General features: G+C 44.8%; 1 long non-coding RNA gene across 2 annotated transcripts in view; it reads left to right on the top strand.

Moving 5' to 3' along the window:
• The window catches only part of LOC144378053 (uncharacterized), a 36592-nt gene extending 16320 nt beyond the window's left edge, over positions 1–20272 (top strand). The window contains exons 2-3 of one of the 2 annotated variants that reach the window (XR_013439551.1): positions 15624–15724; positions 16017–20272. This is a non-coding gene — a long non-coding RNA (uncharacterized LOC144378053). Of the gene's footprint in view, positions 1–15623 lie in introns of both variants that reach the window. The other variant, XR_013439550.1, reaches the window with a different exon arrangement.
• The last annotated feature ends 434 nt before the right edge of the window (positions 20273–20706 follow it).

Below are 20706 nucleotides of genomic sequence, written 5' to 3'. Positions count from 1 at the left end.
GGCCACACACAATCACTGGAGACCTTCCAGATATGGCACAGGATTGCGGATGGAAAGAAAAGGGGAGCATACTAGGAGCCAGGGCAGAGACTAGCTCTCTCTGCACTGCCAAGTCCAAGGAGGAGCTCCTCCAGACTCTAAATTTGAACTTGACCCTCCTAGGCCATGAAGAAAGAATATTTGTTGAGATATAAGATAGAACATGTGTTATTTACAATGGGTTAATTTATAACTTCTGACGATGAGACAGGTGATATGCAGGTCTCGATGTATAATCTTGCTCCCATTTGGCATGAAGGGCAAGGCCTGGACCTTGGGAGGTTTAAACCTGAGGTTCTCAGCTAGTTGTCTGACACTGGTGATGTTTGTGGGCAGGGGTGGGATGGGGGTTAGAGGCAGATAAACCTCAATGCTGCCTCTTCCCTGATGTTTTTCTTTGGGCTACTTATATCAGCTCTCAAAACCGCAGTTTCCTTGTTGGTTAGGTGGAGATGATTGTAGTACCTACACAAAGAGGGTTAGGCCAAAACCTCTGTGCTCTGTCTGCATGGGTGTGTATTTACCAAGGGTTATTTATTTGTGATTTCCTGGTTAATATATTCCTATCTAACATGACTTCCTCTTCCATCAACCCCCACCCTTGGCAGGGCTTGCTAAGTTGGAGAAGTTGATCCCCCAAATCTCTGGTCTTCTCTTTGGTCATTCCTGCCCTGTTTGGTCATTTTTCCCGTCTGTGGTCTCTCATCTTACAGATCAGGTATCCTGCATTGAAAGGCAGATTCCTGGGTCCCCGGCTCAGAGGTTCCGATTGTCTAGGTTGGCGCTGAGCCCAGAAATCTGCATTTTAATGATCTCACCAGACAATTTTCATGTAAGAGACAACGCTTGGAGAAACCCCCTGGCTGAGAAAGCAGCTTGGCTGGCAGAACCAAGAGCAGTTGCTAAGATTTAGATTCCTGTTCAATCTAAAGCGTTTTCCTAAGAATCACAGCTGCCCAAGAATGTAATAGCTTCCCTGGGAAGTGGAGACTTCTGCCCATGAAGGTATTTAAACAAATGTTAGGTCAACACAGTGATAAGAGAGGGCTCAAACGTGAGCTAGGAGTGGGACTTCATGACACTGAAGACTGCGGGGATTCCATCTTCTTTTTCCTTGACCCTTCACCTCTCAGAAGATGCCGGCAGTTGTTCATACTGTCCCCATTGTCCCTTCCCCAGGTATATTCTTGATTCGAGTCTCATATGTAACAGTGCAATGAGTGCTTTTGTGTGCTAGTGGCTGGTGACAAAGAAGGGCGTTTCGGGCTGTGCCACTCAATTGTATCAACAGAAGGGACCTCCTTGACCATTTGGGAAGAGACTCTCATCTCCCATCCTCTGTGAGCCCCTCCCTCCCATTCATAATTGATAAAAAGAACTTGGAAGCAAACGAGGCTGGTTTCAGACTGTGCTCAGGAGAAGATTTGGAGCTGCCATATCTTACAGCAACTGTGCCTAACGCCGCGTGTAATCACTGCCATGTGTCTTTGTCAAGACTGGAGTATGCTTCAGTGAGGTCCCTGGAAACTCCCCTGTCAGGACCCTCTGGGCTGGAGACAAGTAGACAAGTTAGCACAGTGACAAATCCTGCTGCCCTTCTATTGTTGGATGCCCCATGCGGCCAACCAGCCCCTCAGGGGACAAGATGGGAAGGCCCACCCAGCAGCAAAGTTCTTCAGGACTGGAGTATGGGGTTGCTTCCTAGGCGAGTCTCTCAAGGTGGGGAACCTCGCCAGTAATTTGTTTTGAGTAGATGATGTCGTTAATAAGGATCTGAGAAAGTCATTGAAGGGAGAAGGGAAGGTTTTGTTTTTTAATTTGCTTGCTTCTACACCAATCAACAAAGAGGGCCACCCACGAAGGCCTTTTCTGACCTTAGGGTTGCCCCTCTAGGGCTCTGAAGTTTCCCGGGCATCTTCTCACCTGTGTTCTAATTGCGAGTGGGAAGCATCCTGTCCCCACAGCTGCCCTTGGTGACCCAACTGCTCTGAGCCAAAAGTGAACATTTCCTTTTTGGACCAACCCCTACCTCCATTCAAGGGCAATGGGTCTGTCTTTTCAGGCACCTGTTGTCTTTGCACCTCGAATAATTTTTAAGATTGGTGGCCCCCTATTGAGCATCTACCACATGCCCGAGAGGACTTAGAAAGCCATATGCCTAACTTCAAATTTTCAGAAACATAAGATGATTCATTGTATTTGGCAAATACAATGACCTAATCACTCTGTGCCTCAACAAAAGTGAGGCACAGAGTGATTAGGTCACTTGCCCAGGGCTGTGTGACCTTAATAGTGGTTTGGGCTGGAGGGGGTATGACACAAGGGATATAGACTCTGGCTCAGAGCCCCTGGGAATGAAGCAAGGCCCTGGCTCTTATCGGATATGGGGAGGACTACTGTGACTTCTCCAAGCCTTAGTTTTCCCTCTCTTTAAAATGGAGAGAATAATGTTACCTACTTCAACATATTTATAAATAATAGTCCTGCAAATATGACCCCATCCTAATCTCCAGAACCTGTGAATATGTCCCCTTATGTGGCTTCTAAGACATGATCAGGTTAAGGGTCTCCAGCTGGAGATTATCCTACGTTATCTGGGTGGACTCAACCTCACTGGGAAGGTTCCTGTACAGGGAGGCAGGAGTGCCGGAAGAGAGTTGAAGATACTACACCGCTGGCCCTGGAGCAGGCCAAGGGACCACAAGACAAGGGAAAGAGCCATCTCAGAAGCTGGAAAATGCAAGGACGCACTTTCCCGGGGAGTCTCCAGCAGGAAGGCAGCCCTGCTGTCACCTTGATTGTAGCCCAGTAGGACTCATTTTGGACTTCTGGCTTCTAGAGTTATAAACTAATAAATGTGTAATGGTTAATCTACTAGGTCTGTGGTAGTCTGTTACAACGGCAATAGGAAACTAATAAAATATTATTGTGGGTTTTTTTTTCCCCCTTAAAACCAGTAAAATGCCAGGCACGTTGGGTTGCTTACATAAAAGTTCACTATAAATGTCGGTTCCTGGTTTTACTGGGAGCTTCTTAATATCTTACCTATCTTTATATTCCGAACATAGTCTGTTATAGCACTTGGCCCATAGCAGACACTGCCATTACCTGATGGATGAATGATGGCTCCATTCATGAAAAGAAAAAGGGGTTGTTCCCAGGAAGTGGTGGGAAGGACTAGCATTCATGCATATGGAATGAAGGTAAAAACTCTGACAGTGATTGAGGTGGTCCCACCTTTCCCTCTGGTTAAGGCATTGATGGCTCTCGTGAAGACCCTCATGGTTCTCTGCATGGAGGGACACATTAAATAATTCAAGAGTCTTTACCCAGGATTTTGTTAGGTATACCCTGGCGCAGAGAAAAGAGCAGCTCAAGGTTTACATTCTCTAAGAAATCTTTCCTTCTTCCTCCTTTTTTTGCACTTCAATATGTGCTCGTTGGAACTCTTGGTTGCAGGTTGTCAACATCCAACTCAAATGCACTTGAGCCAAAAAAGAAAGAAAGAGAAGGGAGGAATAATGAAACAAATGCAAACAATCACCCCAAATTTAAAAACCAAACACAACTATAATTCACTGACTAGCCTAACGAAAATAAAATGTAGCTTTAAGTTATCTTCAGGGACTGTGGGATACAGGCGTTTGACTGATGTCACCAGGATCTGTTCTTGCCGCCTGTCAGCTTTGTTTTCCCCTCCGTGTTTGTCTGGCTTTCAGGCAGGCTCTGCCCATGTCATAGACCTCGGAAATCACGGGCTCAAATGAGACCAGCTGAACTACCTGAAGGGAAAAAGCGTCTCTTTCTTAGCAGTTTTACCAAAAGTCCCGATGGCTCCTGATTGGTTTAACTTGAATCATACACCTGCTTCTGAACCAGTCCCTGTAGCTGGGGAGCTGAAACACACCTGAGCTCAGCTTGGCTTGTGGGCTATGAGTAGGGCAGTGGTGCTCCCCAAAGGACATGAAGAAGCTGTTACCAGAGGAGGAATGGGAGGAAAGGCTGGGCCGGCTAAACAACAGAGTTTTCTTTCCTGAGACCACTTAGACAAGAGGTGGCAGAAACAGACTTTAGGACCCAGCCTCCTGAATTCCAAAGAAATCTGATTCTTTATTCACAGAAGCTAGAGAGTGGCAGCTATACCTGCTCCCAAAGCTGCTCCCCTGGGATTTCCTGCAAAAATGAGGAGTGTGGGTGCAAGCCTGGCTGGAAAGACAATTCCTACTAACAGGAAAAACCCAGAATCTCAGAACTGGAAGGCTCCCAAGCCTAACTTCTCCTTCCCTTTGCAGCATCTTCTCTGGTAGCTGGCCAGCCGCATGTGGGGCCTCCTGAGACAGGAAACACACTCCTTTTTTGAGGCAGTCATTTAAAAAATATCTTTGACTATTAAAAACAAACTATTTCTGTTTTAAACCCAAATCTGTCTTTCTGTAGCTTCTCCACACTGGTCCTCAGAGTCTCAGAGGACTGACTAGTCAAACTCCTTTGGAATGGCCCAGAATAGAAGAGCATAGAAACTGGGATTCAGAACCCGGTTCCAACACAGGACTTCTAGAAAAAGTGGGGAGAGTGGGATGGAGTGTAAGCATAAGTGTGAAAGTGTTCTGTGTGTCACGGATAACACTGGGGACAATAGTCATTATATGCCAGACAGTGTCCTAAAGCATTATCTCATTTTATCCTCACCATAAATACTTGAGGTAACTATTATCATTTCATGTTATACAGATGAGAAAATTGATGCCAGGAGAGTTGAAGTCACCCCCATCCCAGGTCACACAGCTAATTTAAATGATTCCCAGGTGTGGGTCCTTATCTACCAAGTCACCTGCAAACAAACAAACAAAAAAGATATGATAATGGGCATTGTTTCAATCTATCGTTTCAGCTGAAGATTCCCTAGATCAGAGTATATTTGGTTCTTCACTCTTTTCTGCAGTTGCCAAGTGGTTCTTGGATTCTGTCTTCAGGGAGAGACACTGAATGTGCCAGAAGCAGCCAAGAGCCATTCTCCCCATCTAAGGCCCGCTCCTAACCAAATTTCCTGGGGAAAATGAACTCCCAAACATTTCTTACTTCTTCCCTGATCCTGAGATGAAATAACCCAAGGGAGCTCTCTTCACAGAGGGGAAAATGATACAGAGGACAGTTCATGTTCCTTACAAGAACATAAAAAGACCAGGCTTTGTTGACTCAAATAGGGAAATAGATTCCAGAAACAGTGTCTGCTCCAGGGTAATTATCCTGAAACTGGTTGGCATTTTACTCAGCTCCAAAACTCATAAAGAGGCTTCAAAGAGACAGAGCCTCTGGGGACTGTTTTATCAAAAGGAACTTTAGAAGAGGTAAAGTTTCTAGATCAAACTCGGCTCTTAATTGAATCAGCAAAAACTGAACCTGTCTTAAAAGACAGTTTTGTGAAACAGCAGGAAAACATTTTCGATATGTAGATTGGAAAAATATGAAAAGGAGAGAAAGGACCCAGATACCTGGCAGAATATCTCTGCGCTGTTGGCTGGTGGTAGTGAGAGAAGGGAAGTTATTGGAATCGTAAGCCCTTAGCTTGGGAGGAAAAAAAAAAAAAACAGTTTCCATCTGTTCCATTTTTTTTTTTCACTTAATTCACTTACATTTAATTCAACTCACCCATTCATTCATTTTCCAGTAAATAACGATTAAGCGCCTGCTACACATCAGACACTCTGTTGGGGCGCTGGAGATGCAGAAGGGAACACAGCACAGCCCTGCCTTCCAGGAGTTGAAGCTGCCCAAGCCCCCATGTGCCCATCCTAGCAGGAAGTGCCTCTTCCTGCCATCTCCCCACCTCCACCCTCCACTTTGGAGTTCCATGGAATCCCACGGGGCTGGGAAGTTTGAGCAGCAGAGCCAGCCTTTATACTCTAGCCTATTTCCTTTAGAACAGAATTAATTGGGGATTCAGGAAGCTGAATTCTAGTGCTTTTTCTGCCTCTGATTCTCTATGGGATCTTGGAAAAGAGATTTTTACTTAGTTATGGGAGGAAACTGAGCTCAAGGAAGCTTGCTTTCTCTTGCTTCCCCGGCCTCTAAGTTATGTTCAAATCTTGACTCCCCTATATTCACAAGCAGTGTGCCTGTGAGCAAATTATTTACCCTCTCTGTTCCTCAGTTTCATTATATATAAAATAGATAATTAAAGTCTTTTTTAAAAAAAAACACAAAACTATGTGAAACGCTTGGAATAGTGCCTGGTATATAATAATTACATTATTTTTATAGTTCCATGAGTCTGGTTTTCATAGTACTGATCACCATTTGTTACTATCTATTTGCGTGATAACTAGATGTATGTTTCCCTCTCTCCCCACACTAGATTATAAATTCTTTAAGGGCTGTTTACCTATTGCTATGTCCCCAGCAGACCCCCCCCCAGTGACTGGCATATAATAGGGGCTCAGTCAATATTTGTTTAATGAGCTAATGAATGGATGGATGGATTTCTCTCCCAACCCATCTTAACTCAGAGGAAAGAAGAATCTGAAGGGATGCCCGAGCATCTGCTCCCGGAGGTTTTTTCAAACAAGCTCCAACAGCTGTTTGTGCTAGAAGCCACCATAAAAAGCATTCTTAAAAGCAAGAGGGAGAGAACAGCAGTAATGGAGAGATCTACGGCTCAGCTGGGATCTGGGATGTACGGCTGCAGCAAGACTCTCGAGAGGGAAGGGGAAAAGGTGGGCAGGTAGAAGCAGGAGCAGAGAAAAGCAAGGCTGAGGCTATCCAGAGAGAGAGAGACTCAGTGAGAAAGACACTCAGAGAGGCAGAGACAGACAGCCAGGGCCGCCCCGTGGTTGACAGAGACAAAGATGGAGTGGGAGAAGGAAAGCAGGGAAGACAAGTGTTTGAACTGGCAGCTAATTTCCCAAATCCTTGAGGGGTTTGGAGAGATAGAGAGTAATGCAGGCTTCAGCCTTGGCTAGTTGATTTATGACCAGTGAGAGTTTAGCCACCATTGAGCTAAGTGCATTAGGCAGCTATGTGGCCTGGAACTCCTTGCAGCCAGGCCTGGGGCTCCCAGGGCAGATCCCCGCTGCATAGGCTGACTGCTCTCGTGGGACCCAGACAGGGTGGTGGGGAGGACTTGCTCCTTTGTCATTACCTGCCCCACTTGACCTCATTTTAATTGGCAGCCACAGGAGGAGTTTTGACTCAAGACAGGCCCTGTTGACTGGTCTTTCTTCCTCTCTCCCTTCCTCCATCCTGCTCTTCCTCCCTCCCTCCCTTCTTTCCTTCCAGAATATTAAGCATGCACAGTGTACAGATGAGTAGGGATGCAGAGATTAAATAAGACACAATGCTCAACTTTTCAAGAACTCTCAGTGGCACAGCAAAAGAAGAGAAAAGCAGGCAGCAGAGTCATAGGTGCAGTATGGCACCATTTATATCAACTAAATTTTACTTGTGTTTGCTAGTGATACATGCACTTAATAGAGACTGATAAGGGTAAAGTGGGTTAGGCAAAGATAATCTAAATTTTTGACTGAGGTCGCTGGGGGAGGACGTAAGGAGGAAATGAGACCCGGGAAGGGAACCAAGAGGATTTCATCTTTATATAAGCCGTGTGTTATTTATTTTATTTAAAAAGCAGGAGAAATCTGATTTCCTTTTTTGGAAATGGTCATTTTCAAATGGTGGATACTGTTCTTTTAAAGTTTTTTCAGAATTTAAGAAAAGGTTCGAGAAATTGGTCGGGATTCAGTGAGACAAGTCACTTATGTTCTTCCACATTTGCCCCAGAAGATAGGAGCAGCAGAGGGGGTCAGGGGGCGCCACTCATCCATTCTCTCCCTCATGCTCCGCCCACCTCCCTGCCCCCTCCCATTCTCAGTAAACAGTTCTCCAGGACTGCATCAAATAAGCTGCCTTAGGCTAAGAAAGACCAAAGAAGGCTCTTTCCAGGAAATATTTTCACCTTTCAGAGGCTTCTGGGAGTCAGGAGCATGAGTCGTTCAGGCAGGAAGGAGGTGAGGTTTGGGAGCTGAGGTGGTCACGCTTCTCTGGCATCTGTGGAAGAGGGGCCCTGGCCTAAGTTTATGGTCACTCCTAAGACACCTGAATTTGTACGCAGGTCATATAATAATATGTGGCATAATATATAATTATATAATGTCTGGCTCCAAACAGCCAGACAGACAGGGATAAGGCTTCTTTGGTGATCTTGGACAAACTGCGGTCTCTCTGGGCTGCAGTTCCCTCCTTGTCTGTCAAATGGGGACAATAATTCTTCCCAAGGTGGTTGTGAGGTTTACATGAGCCGGCAGGAATCACATGACCAAAAAGACCAGCTCAATGCCCAGCAAACACACACACACACACACACACACACACACACACACACATTGGCAGCACTGTTTGATCCCTTCTTCCTGGGAATTAGGATTTCCTCAGTGTGACATCTAGGGCGTGTCTCCATGAGTCAAACGACTTGCCAGGACTTCCTAGGTCCCATGGAGAAAGCCGTGTTCACTGGGCCTGAACAAGTCCTGGTCCTAGGAGGAAACATGAGTTCCAGGGACACAGACCAGAGCTGGCAAGGACATCACTGGTTCCCCAAACCTCATTTACATCTCCTGGAAAAATCATGCCGGTTCTTGAATCTAAGATCAGAATGCCTAAGATTGTGGCACAGGAGCCTCTTCTTCCAAGGAGGCCCTTCCTCGAATGCAAATTAAAATAATGACATAGCATTTTTCACCCATCAGATGGCAAAGAAGAGTTTGATAATGTCAGATGTCGAGGAGGCTGTGGGAAAATGTGTGCTCCCCACTACTGCTGGTGGGTGCAGCCACTTTGGAGGGCAAGCAGGGTTGCATGAGGATCTGTGCTGTGTGGAGGCCTGTCTGAGGTTGCTTATTGCAGGACTGTGTGAAATTGAGAAGAGCTGGGAGCAAACCATGATATGCCAGCATCCTGCAACACCACGCAGTTCAAAAGAACGAAGTGAGTCTCCAAATACTAATTTAGAAAGAGCTCCAAGAATTACTCCAAAATCAACAAAATCAAGCTGCAACATAATACAAACCATGTGGCTTTTATATAACAACAATAACAAACCAATAACAATATAATATGAATATATATTCATTCTGTGGGTACAGTTATGTCTGTAAATGTGCAGGAAAAGACCTGGACAATACACATGAATCTGAAAACTGGAAGGACTGAAGGATAGTGGGAAATGACTTTAACTTTTGTTTTATTACATATAAAAAATTGTTCTAAGTAGTTACACATGACAGTAGCATGCATTTTTTTTACACATCTACATAAATGGAGTATAACTTCTTATTCTTCTGGCTGTACATGATGTAGAATCACACTGCTTGTGTAATCATATGTGCACAAAGGGTAATAATGTCCGTTTCATTCTACTATCCTTCCTGCCCCCATAATGCCCTCTCTTCACTCCTCTCTGCCTAATGCAAAGTACCTCTATTTTTCCCTAGCCCCATCCTCACCCGTTTTGTGAATTAGCATTCACATATCAGAGAAAACATTTGGTCTTTGGTTTCTTGTGATTGGCTTATTTCATTTAGCAGGATATTCTCCAGTTCCATCCATTTACCTGCAAATGCCATAATTTCATTCTTCTTTAAGGCTGAGTAATATTCCATTGTGTATATATACCACATCTTCTTTACCCATTCATCTGTTGAAAGGCATCTAGTTTGGTTCTATAGCTTGGCTATTTTGAATTGAGCTGCTATAAACATTGATGTCACTACATTACTGTAGTATACTGATTCTAAATCCTTTGGGTATAAACCAAGGAGTGGGATAGCTGGGTCAAATGGTGGTTCCATTCCCAGTTTTCTGAGGAATCTCCATACTGCTTTCCATAGTGGTTGCACCAATTTGCAGTCCCACCAGCAATGTATGAGTGTGCCTGCTCTACCGCTGAGCCACAACCCCAGCCCATGTTGTTTGTATTCTTGATAATTGCCATTCTAACTGGAGTAAGATGAAATCTTAGAGTAGTTTTGTTATGCTTTTCTCAAATGACTGGAGATGTTGAACATTTTTTTCATATATTTGTTGGTTGATATTTTAACTATGTACAGCTTTCTTGAGGCATAATTAACATATAATATATAGCACATAATTAAAGTATACAATATAATGTATGTTCACATCTGTGAAGCCATCACTACAATAAAAATAAGGAACCTATACATCAGAAGCACCCAAAAGTTCCTCATGTGACTACATTCTGTTCAGTGAAATGTAGGGGACTTCTAGAAAGGATTTCCTTGTTCTTACATAGAGACACACAGGAAGAAAAGACCTCTTCTTTTGCTGGATGTTTTTCTTTGAGTGGTACCTAGAGGAGTGCAAGCATCTTATGATCTGGGGGAAACAGTTAGCTAGGGAACAACACCAGTGCTCTTGAGGGTGGCAGAGGGAGAAAGCAGAGGTACCTGCATCCTGAGTCATTTTTCTGAGCCTCTGAATTAACTCACCCTGGAGACACCCTACTGTGGGACTTCTGGTTATAAAATAGAAAGCAATGTCCACATCTTTGAAGCTCATTTGAAATAAGTGTTCCATTACCTGTAACCTAGAAGTCTAAAGAGATGTGCTTTGCAAATTAAGGGAGAAGTACTATCTTTTCTCAGAAGGAAAAAGATCAAAAATCTGGACCAGAGGTTACGAGGGAGTAGAGATAACGAGCAGAGGCAAGATGCTGCTCCAGGTGGGACGTGACAGCCAGGTTCCCATAACATCACTTGGGGGGAGGGTAGAGGACTTTCTAAAGTCAAGGTAGAAGGGAGCTTGTTCTTTTGCTTTTTTGGCAATGAAGGGAAGTGAGGGCCTTGATAAGAAGATGAGGTGTCTGTATACCCCGGTGCCCAGTTTTCCCAACTGTGGAATGGGCAGGATAATTCCGTCCAAGTTTTCTTCCATGGGAATTGTGAGAAGGGACTGTGACCTGACCTGATGTTGGAAGGCCTGTGAAAATCGGACCCACAGCCCAAATGCTCACGTCTACCATTTGTCTTCCACCTGTCGGGCAGATCTGTTGAACCAAGCCCTCTGGGTGTCCGTGAAGAACCAGGATGTGCAATTTACAAGGCTTGGCTACAGGAAAGCCAGAAAATGTCCAGAAAGACAGATCTCTCCTTAGACCCACTGTCTCTATACCTCTAATGAGGTACCGTGTTTGGGTGTGTGTATCAGTGCCTGCACGGGTGGAAATGAAGGTGGGGAGTGTAGCCCAGTGGCGGAGGACTTGCTTAGCACATGTGAGGTCCTGGGGTTAATTCCTAGCACTTTCTACCCAAAGGAAGGAAGGCAGGCAGGCGGGGGCGGGGTGGTATGTGTGGTAACTAGAGATAACCGTGAATATACATATGCATGTTTTCTGTATGTATCTGTGTATCCTGTTTGCATGTGTGGGGACAGCTGGGTGTGGCCACAGCACAGCCAGAGCCATCCAAACATACCTGAGTGCTAGTCTCAGTTCTGTCCCAGCTCAGTGACCTTGAAGATTTTTAACATCTCTGAGACTTGAGTATTTACCTATAAAACAGGGCTGCAGTGATTTGCAAGGAACTTGAAAGCTGAACTTTAAAGTGTTCTGGCAAGCATAATATTCCTGAGCTGGGTATGAATGAAACTACATATTTCTATCTGTATTGGAGTGTGTGTGTGTGTGTGTGTGTGCGCGTGTGTGCGTGTGTGCGTGTGTGTGCATGTGTGTGTGTACGTGTGTGTGTGTGTTGGACAATGTGCATGTCAGAGGTGGACATGTGGGTGTGTATGTTTATATTGATGTGTGTTTTGTCTGATCATGGACCGATAAGTGTGTGAGAAGGAAGAAGGAAAGGAAAAAGGGAGAGTAAAGAATTAGTAACAACAACAACAAAAAAAAAAGGTTGAAAGAAGGAAATGGGAAAGGGAAGAGGGAAAGAGCGGAATGAGACAGCACGAGCCCAGAGCTTTCTGTTCTCTCTGGAAGCATCCGCTAGTGCCAGGAATGCAGGCTGGAGTGGGTTCAGAAACCTCAGGGACTCTCTCTGGAGCCAGTCATCCGCTAGCTCCTTTGTCCTAGAATCACCTCTCAACACTTAGGGATGTTTTTCCAGAGAGTGAGGCTGAAGAGGGGAGTGTTCAGTATGGCAAGGTGCATTTCCTTGGCCCTCCAATGGGAAGGGGGCCCTCTCTTTTTCTGGGTGCTTTGCCTCACCTGCACCTGACCACCCCCAAAGCCAGGTCCACCTCATCTTGCTCCTGCAACTTGCGCTGCAGCTGCCTCCTGCCTCTGGCCCTTCCTGTCCCTCCTGATCACACTGTATTCGGCCACCAGTCTTTGTCCTCATAGGATGTAATGGTCTGCCTCGCCCTGCTGGTCCCTCCTATTAACCAAGCTGGGCTCAACTAGTTCACCTCAGAGAGTCTCCAGTCTTCAGTGGACAGCACCACTGTTCTCCATGCCCAGCTTTTCCATTAGAAAGTGTACTTCATTTTTAGATGTGAAAAAGAAACCAAAGTACACAGAACATGTGTGTACAGCATGGCAGAAAACAAATACCTATGTTATCACCCTTCTCCATGATTAAGAAATAAAATAAAACATTGCTTACACCCTAGAAAGATCGACTCCTTCCCTAAATGTCTCCTCCCAGGGTGGCCTCCTTCCTGAAGGTGACCACTGCCTGACCTTTGGATAAACCTGTCCATGCTGACTATTGAGCTATTGCATTGGGCTTGAAGCCCACTCTTCTGATCTTGGCTTGGCGATGCTCAGGCTGGGACCTTCTTAGACTCTGCCTATAGGGGGCGCTATGGGGAGATGGCAAGCCTGGAGGAAGGAGGAAGGATGTGCTTTTCCCCATTTGCTTCCTGTATCTGTTTCAGCTACCACCGATCTAAATAATTCCATTTGATGAACAGAGGTTCTAGATTTCAGTGCATATATGGTCAAATTTGTGCATTGTTTTCCTTTTATGATTAGTGTTCTTTGTGTGCTGTTTTAAAAATAATTCTTTCTTTTATAGGAAATTCTCCTATCTATTTTTTAAAATTTTTGAATACTGGGGATGGAACCCAGGGTCTCAAGCAGTGCTCTACCATTGAGTTATGTCCTAGCCCTTTTTGATTTTTATTTTGAGACAGGGTCTCACTAAGGTGCCCAGTCTGGCCTTGAACTTGTGATCCTCCTGCCTCAGCCTCTTGAGTTGCTGAGGCCTGTGCCACTGCATCTGGCTCTGTGTTACCTTTTTTAAGAAAGCTCTATTGTTTGGCTTTTCATCTTTAGGTTTGTGATCCACCTGATCATCAGTACCCCCCCCCCGTGGGTGATTGTTTAACAGATTCTTACAAACTCTTTCTGTATACAGAATAGTCATACCAAATGCAAATAATGACAATTGTATTTTATACTTCTCAGTCCTTTTATTAATTTTTTTCTTGTATTTTTCTTGTATGATCATATTCATTAAGATTTTCAGTATAATGTTGATTAGAAATAGGAATAAGCAGCCATCTTTACTGTATCACACATCTCAAAGAAAACTGTATTTTATCAGTAAGTGGGATGTTTGTTCTAAGTTTTTTTCTAGATGCATTTGATAAAAGTGGAGAAATTCTCTTTTATTTCTGATTTCCAAGAGTTTTATATTATGACTAATGCATTTTATCATATGCATTTTCTGTACCTATTATGGTTCTCAGTGGACTTTTATTCAGTTAACAAACACACTGAGCTGTTCTGATTTTTAAGTGTTATACTACCCTTGCATTCAGGATAAACTTAATTTATCTTCATATCTTTATATATACCCCTTTATATTGGGGTATATATCCTAATTCTATATTGCTAGAATAATTTTGCTGATATTTTGGTTAGCAGTTTTGCATTTATATTCACTAGTGAGATTGGTTGTAATTTTCCTTTCTTGTATGATCCTTGTCAAGGTTTATTATCAAGATTATGACTTGTCTCACAAAATTAATTGAGAAATGGTTCCTTTTTTAATATTCTCTGGAAGAGTGTATATAATATGCTTGATAGAATATGCCTGGGTAGCTGAGCCTGGAATTTTCTTTAAGAAAGTATTTTAATTATGAATGATGAATAGCCCTACTCAGACTTAGTATTTCTTTTTTGGTCTGTTTTGCTAAATCATGTTTTACTGGAAATGTTTTCATTTTTGCCTCATTTATTTCAGGTTCATTGGTGTAAGTTAACACACATTTTCATTTTATCATCTTTTAATTCTCTATAATACATAGTGCTGTTCCCCTTTTTGTTGATTATTCATCCTAATTTTGGCCTGTATTTCTTTTCATTGCTGCCGACTTCTCTTGCCTTTTATCTGGGAAATTTGTCTTCTGCCTGGGAAAACACCCATTACTAGTTTCTTTAGTGTAAGTCTCCTTGTAAGAAATCATTTCAGACAAAATTTAGTTCATATGAAACATATTTTTTTTTGAAGGATTTTTTTTTTGGGCTAGGGTGCTATTGTTACTTTGGCAGAGACTTTCTTTCATCATTTGAAGATATTATTCCATTGTCTTCTTTCTTCCCTGTTTTTTTCTGAGAAGTGAGTTACTGGTCTCATTTTTGCTCCTTTGAAAGTAATGCATCATTTTTCACAGGCTGCTTTTAAGACCCCCCCCCCCCAAAATCTCTAATTAGAGCAGGGCTGGCTTACTCTGCGTTAAACTCTATTTCAGTAGCTATTTTGAGTTTTCACACAGCATTGAAGGGTCCTGGTCGTTGACTTTTGTCTACCCAGGCTGGAGAGCCTCAAGGGACAGCTTCTCAGCCTCCCAGCTGGGTTTAGGTCAGCAAAGTCCCCTGGCACAAAATTCTGAATCACCTCCCTCAATGTCCCCCACTCCTGGGCCTTGTTCCAGTGCTTCTTTCCTACCCTTCTTAGCCCTTTGATATTCTGAAACAGATTTAAAACAAAAACAAGTCCAGCTTCTCTTACTGTTTCCAGTTGGAGGGTTGGTCTGAAGTCCTTACTTCAGCACTACCGACTCCATATCACCTCATTTTATTTTCTTCCTCACTTTTACTGATAGCTGGAAAATTCTCATTTGTTTGTTTATTTTATTTTTTTTGAATTGTCCTAACAGGCTGAAAGCCCTGCAAGATTGGAGAACTTGTCTTGCCGGGAGGTCAGGCCATCGCCCTGACCCGGCACACAGTGGGCGTCTCACTGGAATGTCTTTTCATACTCCATTCTTCTCCGTTTCTTGCCCTCACTGGTCTTCTAGTTCTTCTACTTTCCCCATACTCACCACAGGGCCTTTGCAAATGCTATTTCCTCTACCTAGAAAGTCCTTCCCTTCCTATTTCAAGTGGTTAACACCTCAGCTCAAGCTTAACTCCTCAGGGAATCCATTTCTAATGGCCTTTTCTTGGTCCATTTCCATTTATATATGGTTCCACAGTGCCGTATCCATATCATCAATTGTACATTTTATCCTTTTTTACAGTTTACATATTACACATACTTATACGTATGTAAGTATCATAAACTCTTCATTATAAACTCCATGAGGGAAGTAAGTTGTCTCTTTTTCTCATACAGGTCTTCAGCACTTGGAATCGTACCTCGTTCTCAATCAACAGATCCTGCATGAATGAATAAATGTGCCAATCCTCAAACCTTGCCTGATCCTTATTTTCCAGGTGGGAACATGGGAGGACTGGGGAGTTTTAAATTAGGTATCAGCCATCGACAATCTGCTAGACAGACATAGAAGTGTTCTGTGTGACATGAAGCTAATGCTTAGACTTTTTAAAGGCCTAGTTTTCTTCATTCGTAAAACAGGAATGAGCCCGATCTCATTGGATAGTCTTGAGTATAGAGTTCATGTTCCTAAGGGCTGAGCACATTGCATGGTATGTGGTTATAAAATGGTCACTTCTGTTATTATTGTCATTGTTGTGAGTATGTTCTGTCCCCATCAAGGTACTCTAGCAGGCCCAGCTGTTGGGAGGAAGGAGCAAAAGTCACTTGATCCAGAAACTTCAGCAGCGAGCTTTGGGTAATTGAGAGAAATGGCTGACCTGTGATGTCAAAAAGAGAAGATGAAGAAATTGAGGACCCAAAAGAGACATGGGGCAGGGTGAGGGTGAGCTGAGAGAAGGGGTCTGGGCACTTCTCTCTGCCCCTGGGGCTCAGACTGCACACTGTCCAGCATCAGCTGCAAGTGTTCTCAGAGAAAGCCCCTCTGCTCTTTCCCTAGCAGGACTTCAGCTAATTCTCAAGACCTAGTTACATTCAATTTACTTGAATTTCATCAGAGCAGGGGTCAGCAGAGTTCTAGATAAGCTGGCCTGAAGCTCATGCAGAGGCCAGAGAGGTCCAGCCTCCTGCCCTGTCTCACTCTATATTGGTGACTCCCCAAGTGACCATGAAAAACCTGATAGTCTCATAGAGCACTTCCTGAACCTGCAGAGTCCTGGCCCTGTCAAGCCGTGGTGGAGACTGGCCAGAGCAGCAGGACACGGGCCACAGCCTCAGCAGGAAGAGTGGACCCACGCTCTGCCTTTCACTCTGGGAAGGTGCCATGTTTACTTCCGGAAGTCGCTGTTACCATTCAGACCCCGAGGCAGAGCTGGGCCTCAGGATCATCCGCTTTGAGTGACTGACCTCAGCAACCTGAAAGCCAGACTGAGTAGGAAAGTTCCAGTGCAGCTTGTCACCGAGGCCAGTGTCATCCAAAGGCCAAGCCCAGTGGTCAGCGGTGTCCCCTGCATCTCTGGGACGATTGCAGATCTGTGAAGCTTGGATGGCTCCCCTTGCCTGCAGCACTCCTATATTGGTGGAGGAAACGGTCTCTCCATAACAATAACAATTTACAACCAGAGACCGTTATTTAACTGCACATTGATCTCATTAAGCCTGGATCCCAGCAATCATCACGAAGAGTGTGCGCTTCCCCGCTGTGGCCCGTCTAACAGGGAAAGGTCTCCAGGGCAGCCCTCGCCTGATGGCCGACACTGAAGCTTGACCTCTCAGCTTCCAACCAGGAGGAAGAAAGGAAAAACTGGCAGCTGATCATCGGATTCCAAAGACTTAACGCCACTACCGTGGTTATTTAATGAAGACACTCATTGGCCAATTATCTTTGAGCACCTACTATGTGCTATGTGCCATTCCCGATGCCAGGAACAGAGTAGTTATAAGAGGTAGGGTCAGCGTGTTTATTTTTCATCGATTGCCACCCAACAGAATGACCATGAATTGAGCAGCTTAAAAAGACACACGTGGCCTCGGGCTGCGACTCAGTGGTAGAGCGTTTGCCTAACATGCGTGAGGCACTGGGTTTGATTCTCAGCACTGCATATAAATAAATAAATAAATAGTCCATCAACAACTAAAAAAAATTTTTAAAAATGACACGCATGTGATCTCAGAGTTTCTGTGGGCCTACAATTTGAGCATGGATCAGCAGGGTCCTCCCCAAAGCTGCCACCAAGGTGTCAGCCAGGGTGGGGTTCTTGTTGGGAGGTTTGGGGAGAGATCTGCAGTCATATGTCTCTTAGGGTCAGGTGTATATTCTGGGAAATGCATCCTGGGTGATTTGTTGTTGTGAGAAGAGATCAGTGTGTACTTACCCATCCTGGGTGCTGCAGCCTATCACTCACCTGAGCCACAGGGTATATGTACAGGGCACAGCCTAGGGTCATGTTAACCAAACAATGGGAGATGGAATCAAGCGCTAGAGAAAATGAAGCCTTGGAGAGACATGGTGAGCAGGAGACATATGAGGCTGCTGTTGGTGTGATAAGGCAGGGAGGCTATTTTACAGTAAACTTTTATTTATTTCATTTATTTTTTTTTTAGTAAGTAGAAGGGGTGCACCCTAAATAACACAAAGTAATCAGCTGTGGTGGCTCATGCCTGTAATCCCAAGAACTCTGGAGGCTGAGGTAGGAGAATAACAAGTTCAAGGTCAGCTTTAGCAATTTAGCAAGACCCTCAGCAACTTAATGAGATCCTGTCTCAAAATACAAAATAAGAAAGGGTCCAGGCACCAGGGACTTTTAAAAAGGACTAGAGATGTAACTCAGTGGTAAAGCTCCCCTGGGTTCAATCTCTAGTACCAAAATAATAATAATAATAGTAATAATAATAATAATGACAACAACAGAAAGTATAGTAGTATGGTAAATAAATAAATCAGTAACATAGTAGTGTATTAGCTTTTAATTCATTTTATGTTGCTATAATAAAATGAATGAGGCTGGGGAACTTATAAACTAAAGAGGTTTATTTGACTCATAATTCTGGTGGCCAGAGGGTCCAAACAGTGCATACTGGCATCCTGACAAAGGCTCCCTGGCAGCATCACAACATGGCAGAGAAATAGAAAGGGAAATAGCCAAGTGCAGAAGAGACCCAGCACATGGATTGGGCTCACTTTATAAGCAACCTGGTCTCTCAAGAACGGATTCACTCCTGTGAGACCAGCCTACTCAGTGAGACCAGCATTAAGTCATTCATGAGGGTAGAGTCCCTGTGCCTATCTACCTTGGCACTAGTCCCCACCTATCACACTTCCCACCCATTATACTTGCAGCACTTGAACCTTTGGGGCACACACTCAAACCACAGCTAAACCATAGCATCATTTGTATTAAGTACGATGTGTGGTACCCAATTGTACAGGGTACACTTTCACATGGCAGGCAGGGCCGTGGGTTTGTTTATGCCAACATCCCCATAAGCACATGAAGATGTGTTCTGCATGGCACTCCAGTGGCTGTGACATCACTGGGCCACAGCAACTTTCCAGCTCCCTTCTGCTCTCACAGGCCCACTGTCCTATGGACAGCCTGGATTTGGCCAAATGTCATTATGCAGTGCATGACTTGTCTTCTATATCCACGTCCAGTTCAGGTCCTGGCGGGTTATGGGACCAAGAGCCTCCATTCCCAGCCAGCTGTTGGGTGGAGGCCACCCTCAGTTCCTTGTCACGTGACCCTCCCCAACACGGCCACTTGCTTCCTCAAAGCCAGCAGGGGAGGGAACCTAGCCAGACAGTATTGCCACCTCATAAGATATAATCGTAGAGCTAGCATCCCGTCAACTTGGCCGAATGTGTACATCAGGAGTGAGTCACACTTCCTGGCAACGCTGGAGAAGGTGAGGACTACACACGGGTGTGAGTAGCAGCCGGTGGGATGATTGGTGTCCACGTTGGAGTCTGTCCACTTTGGAGTCTGTCCACTACACTCGGGCTCTGCTGTCACTCCGTTTACAGGGAAGACAGCTGTAAAATATAATTACTGTGAAGTGTGATCCAGGCTCCAGGAAAGGCCTCCCTCACTTCACTGGAGAAGTATTGAAACTGGGTCGGAGAGGCCTGACCTGCAGGGCTTTCTTTTTTTTTTTTTTTTAAAGAGAGAGTGAGAGAGGAGAGACAGAGAGAGAGAATTTTTAATGTTTGTTTTTTAGTTCTTGGTGGACACAACATCTTTGTTGGTATGTGGTGCTGAGGATCGAACCCGGGCTGCATGCATGCCAGGCGAGCGCGCTACCGCTTGAGCCACATCCCCAGCCCAGGGCTTTCTTTACACAGCATTTATGGGAGGTTCCCCCAGAGGCTCTGATGAATGGGGCTCAGGTGGGCCCAGTCACCAGGAAGCTTTTAAAAACTCCCCAAGTGAGTTTGATGCGTGGTCAGCGTTGAGAACTACTTGCTCAGGGCGACTCCTTCAATTTTACAGATAAGGACTTTGGTGCTCAGCAAGGAAACATTTTCCACAGATCCACGGCTACCACTTGGCAAAACCAGAGCACAAATCAGGGGGAGATTAAGTTGGCGGGTGTAGGGAGATCTGGGTTCTTCTTTCCAATGATTCTGTGTCCCTTCTTCTCTCTAGGACTCCATATCCCCATCTATAAAATGACATGGACACTGGATGATCCCAGAGTCCCTTCCTACACTCACAATTCTCCAGTCCTCTTTGGTCGAATTATCGGCTGGCTCTATGTTGGCAGCTGACCCAAGACTGGCACCCTGCTGCTCCTCCTTGGGGCTGTGTCTCTGGGTGGCGCTGCCTGATGGGCTGAGGACGTTCCCTCGCAAACCCTCTGGCTGGAGACGTTTGTCTACTGAAGCATCGTGAAAAGTTGGCCCAGCAGGACCCTGCTCCAGCCAGCTGTCATCTGTGGTGTGCTTATGAGAAGTAGGGTTTTAATTAAAACTGACATTTCAAAGACTACCTTGGAGGGAGCCCTGCTTCATGGAAGGCACATGATGGTGGCATAGGTAACCCTCCCTGTGACCGGCAGGCGGAATTAATGTGGGAGCACCTCATTGGCTCCTCTGATTGCTGGTGACAGTGGACCCTTCGCACTGAGTTATCCCTTGGCACTAGGTAGTATAGGAGCCAAAGAAGTGCTGCTCTCGCCCTCTGGGGACCAGGACTCCCCTCCTGCTCCACACAAGTATGTTAAGCCCTCTGGGACTCAGTTATCACCCATGTAAAACAGGCAGCTCTCCTACCTACTTTTTAAGAAAATGCTTGCCAAGCGCTTTGGGTTATAATACCCAGTATTTTTCTGCAAGGAATTCACGGCTGGTAGCAGGAGGCCAGGGTGGAGCAGAGGTAAGCAAGGAAATCAATACATGATAAGGCAATCCGCTCCGTGCCTT

The sequence above is a fragment of the Ictidomys tridecemlineatus genome, chromosome 1 (genome assembly GCF_052094955.1).
Source record: "Ictidomys tridecemlineatus isolate mIctTri1 chromosome 1, mIctTri1.hap1, whole genome shotgun sequence".
NCBI lineage: Eukaryota > Metazoa > Chordata > Mammalia > Rodentia > Sciuridae > Ictidomys > Ictidomys tridecemlineatus.
The sequence above is the reverse complement of the archived record's forward strand: the minus strand, read 5'-3'. Positions and strand labels throughout refer to the sequence as shown.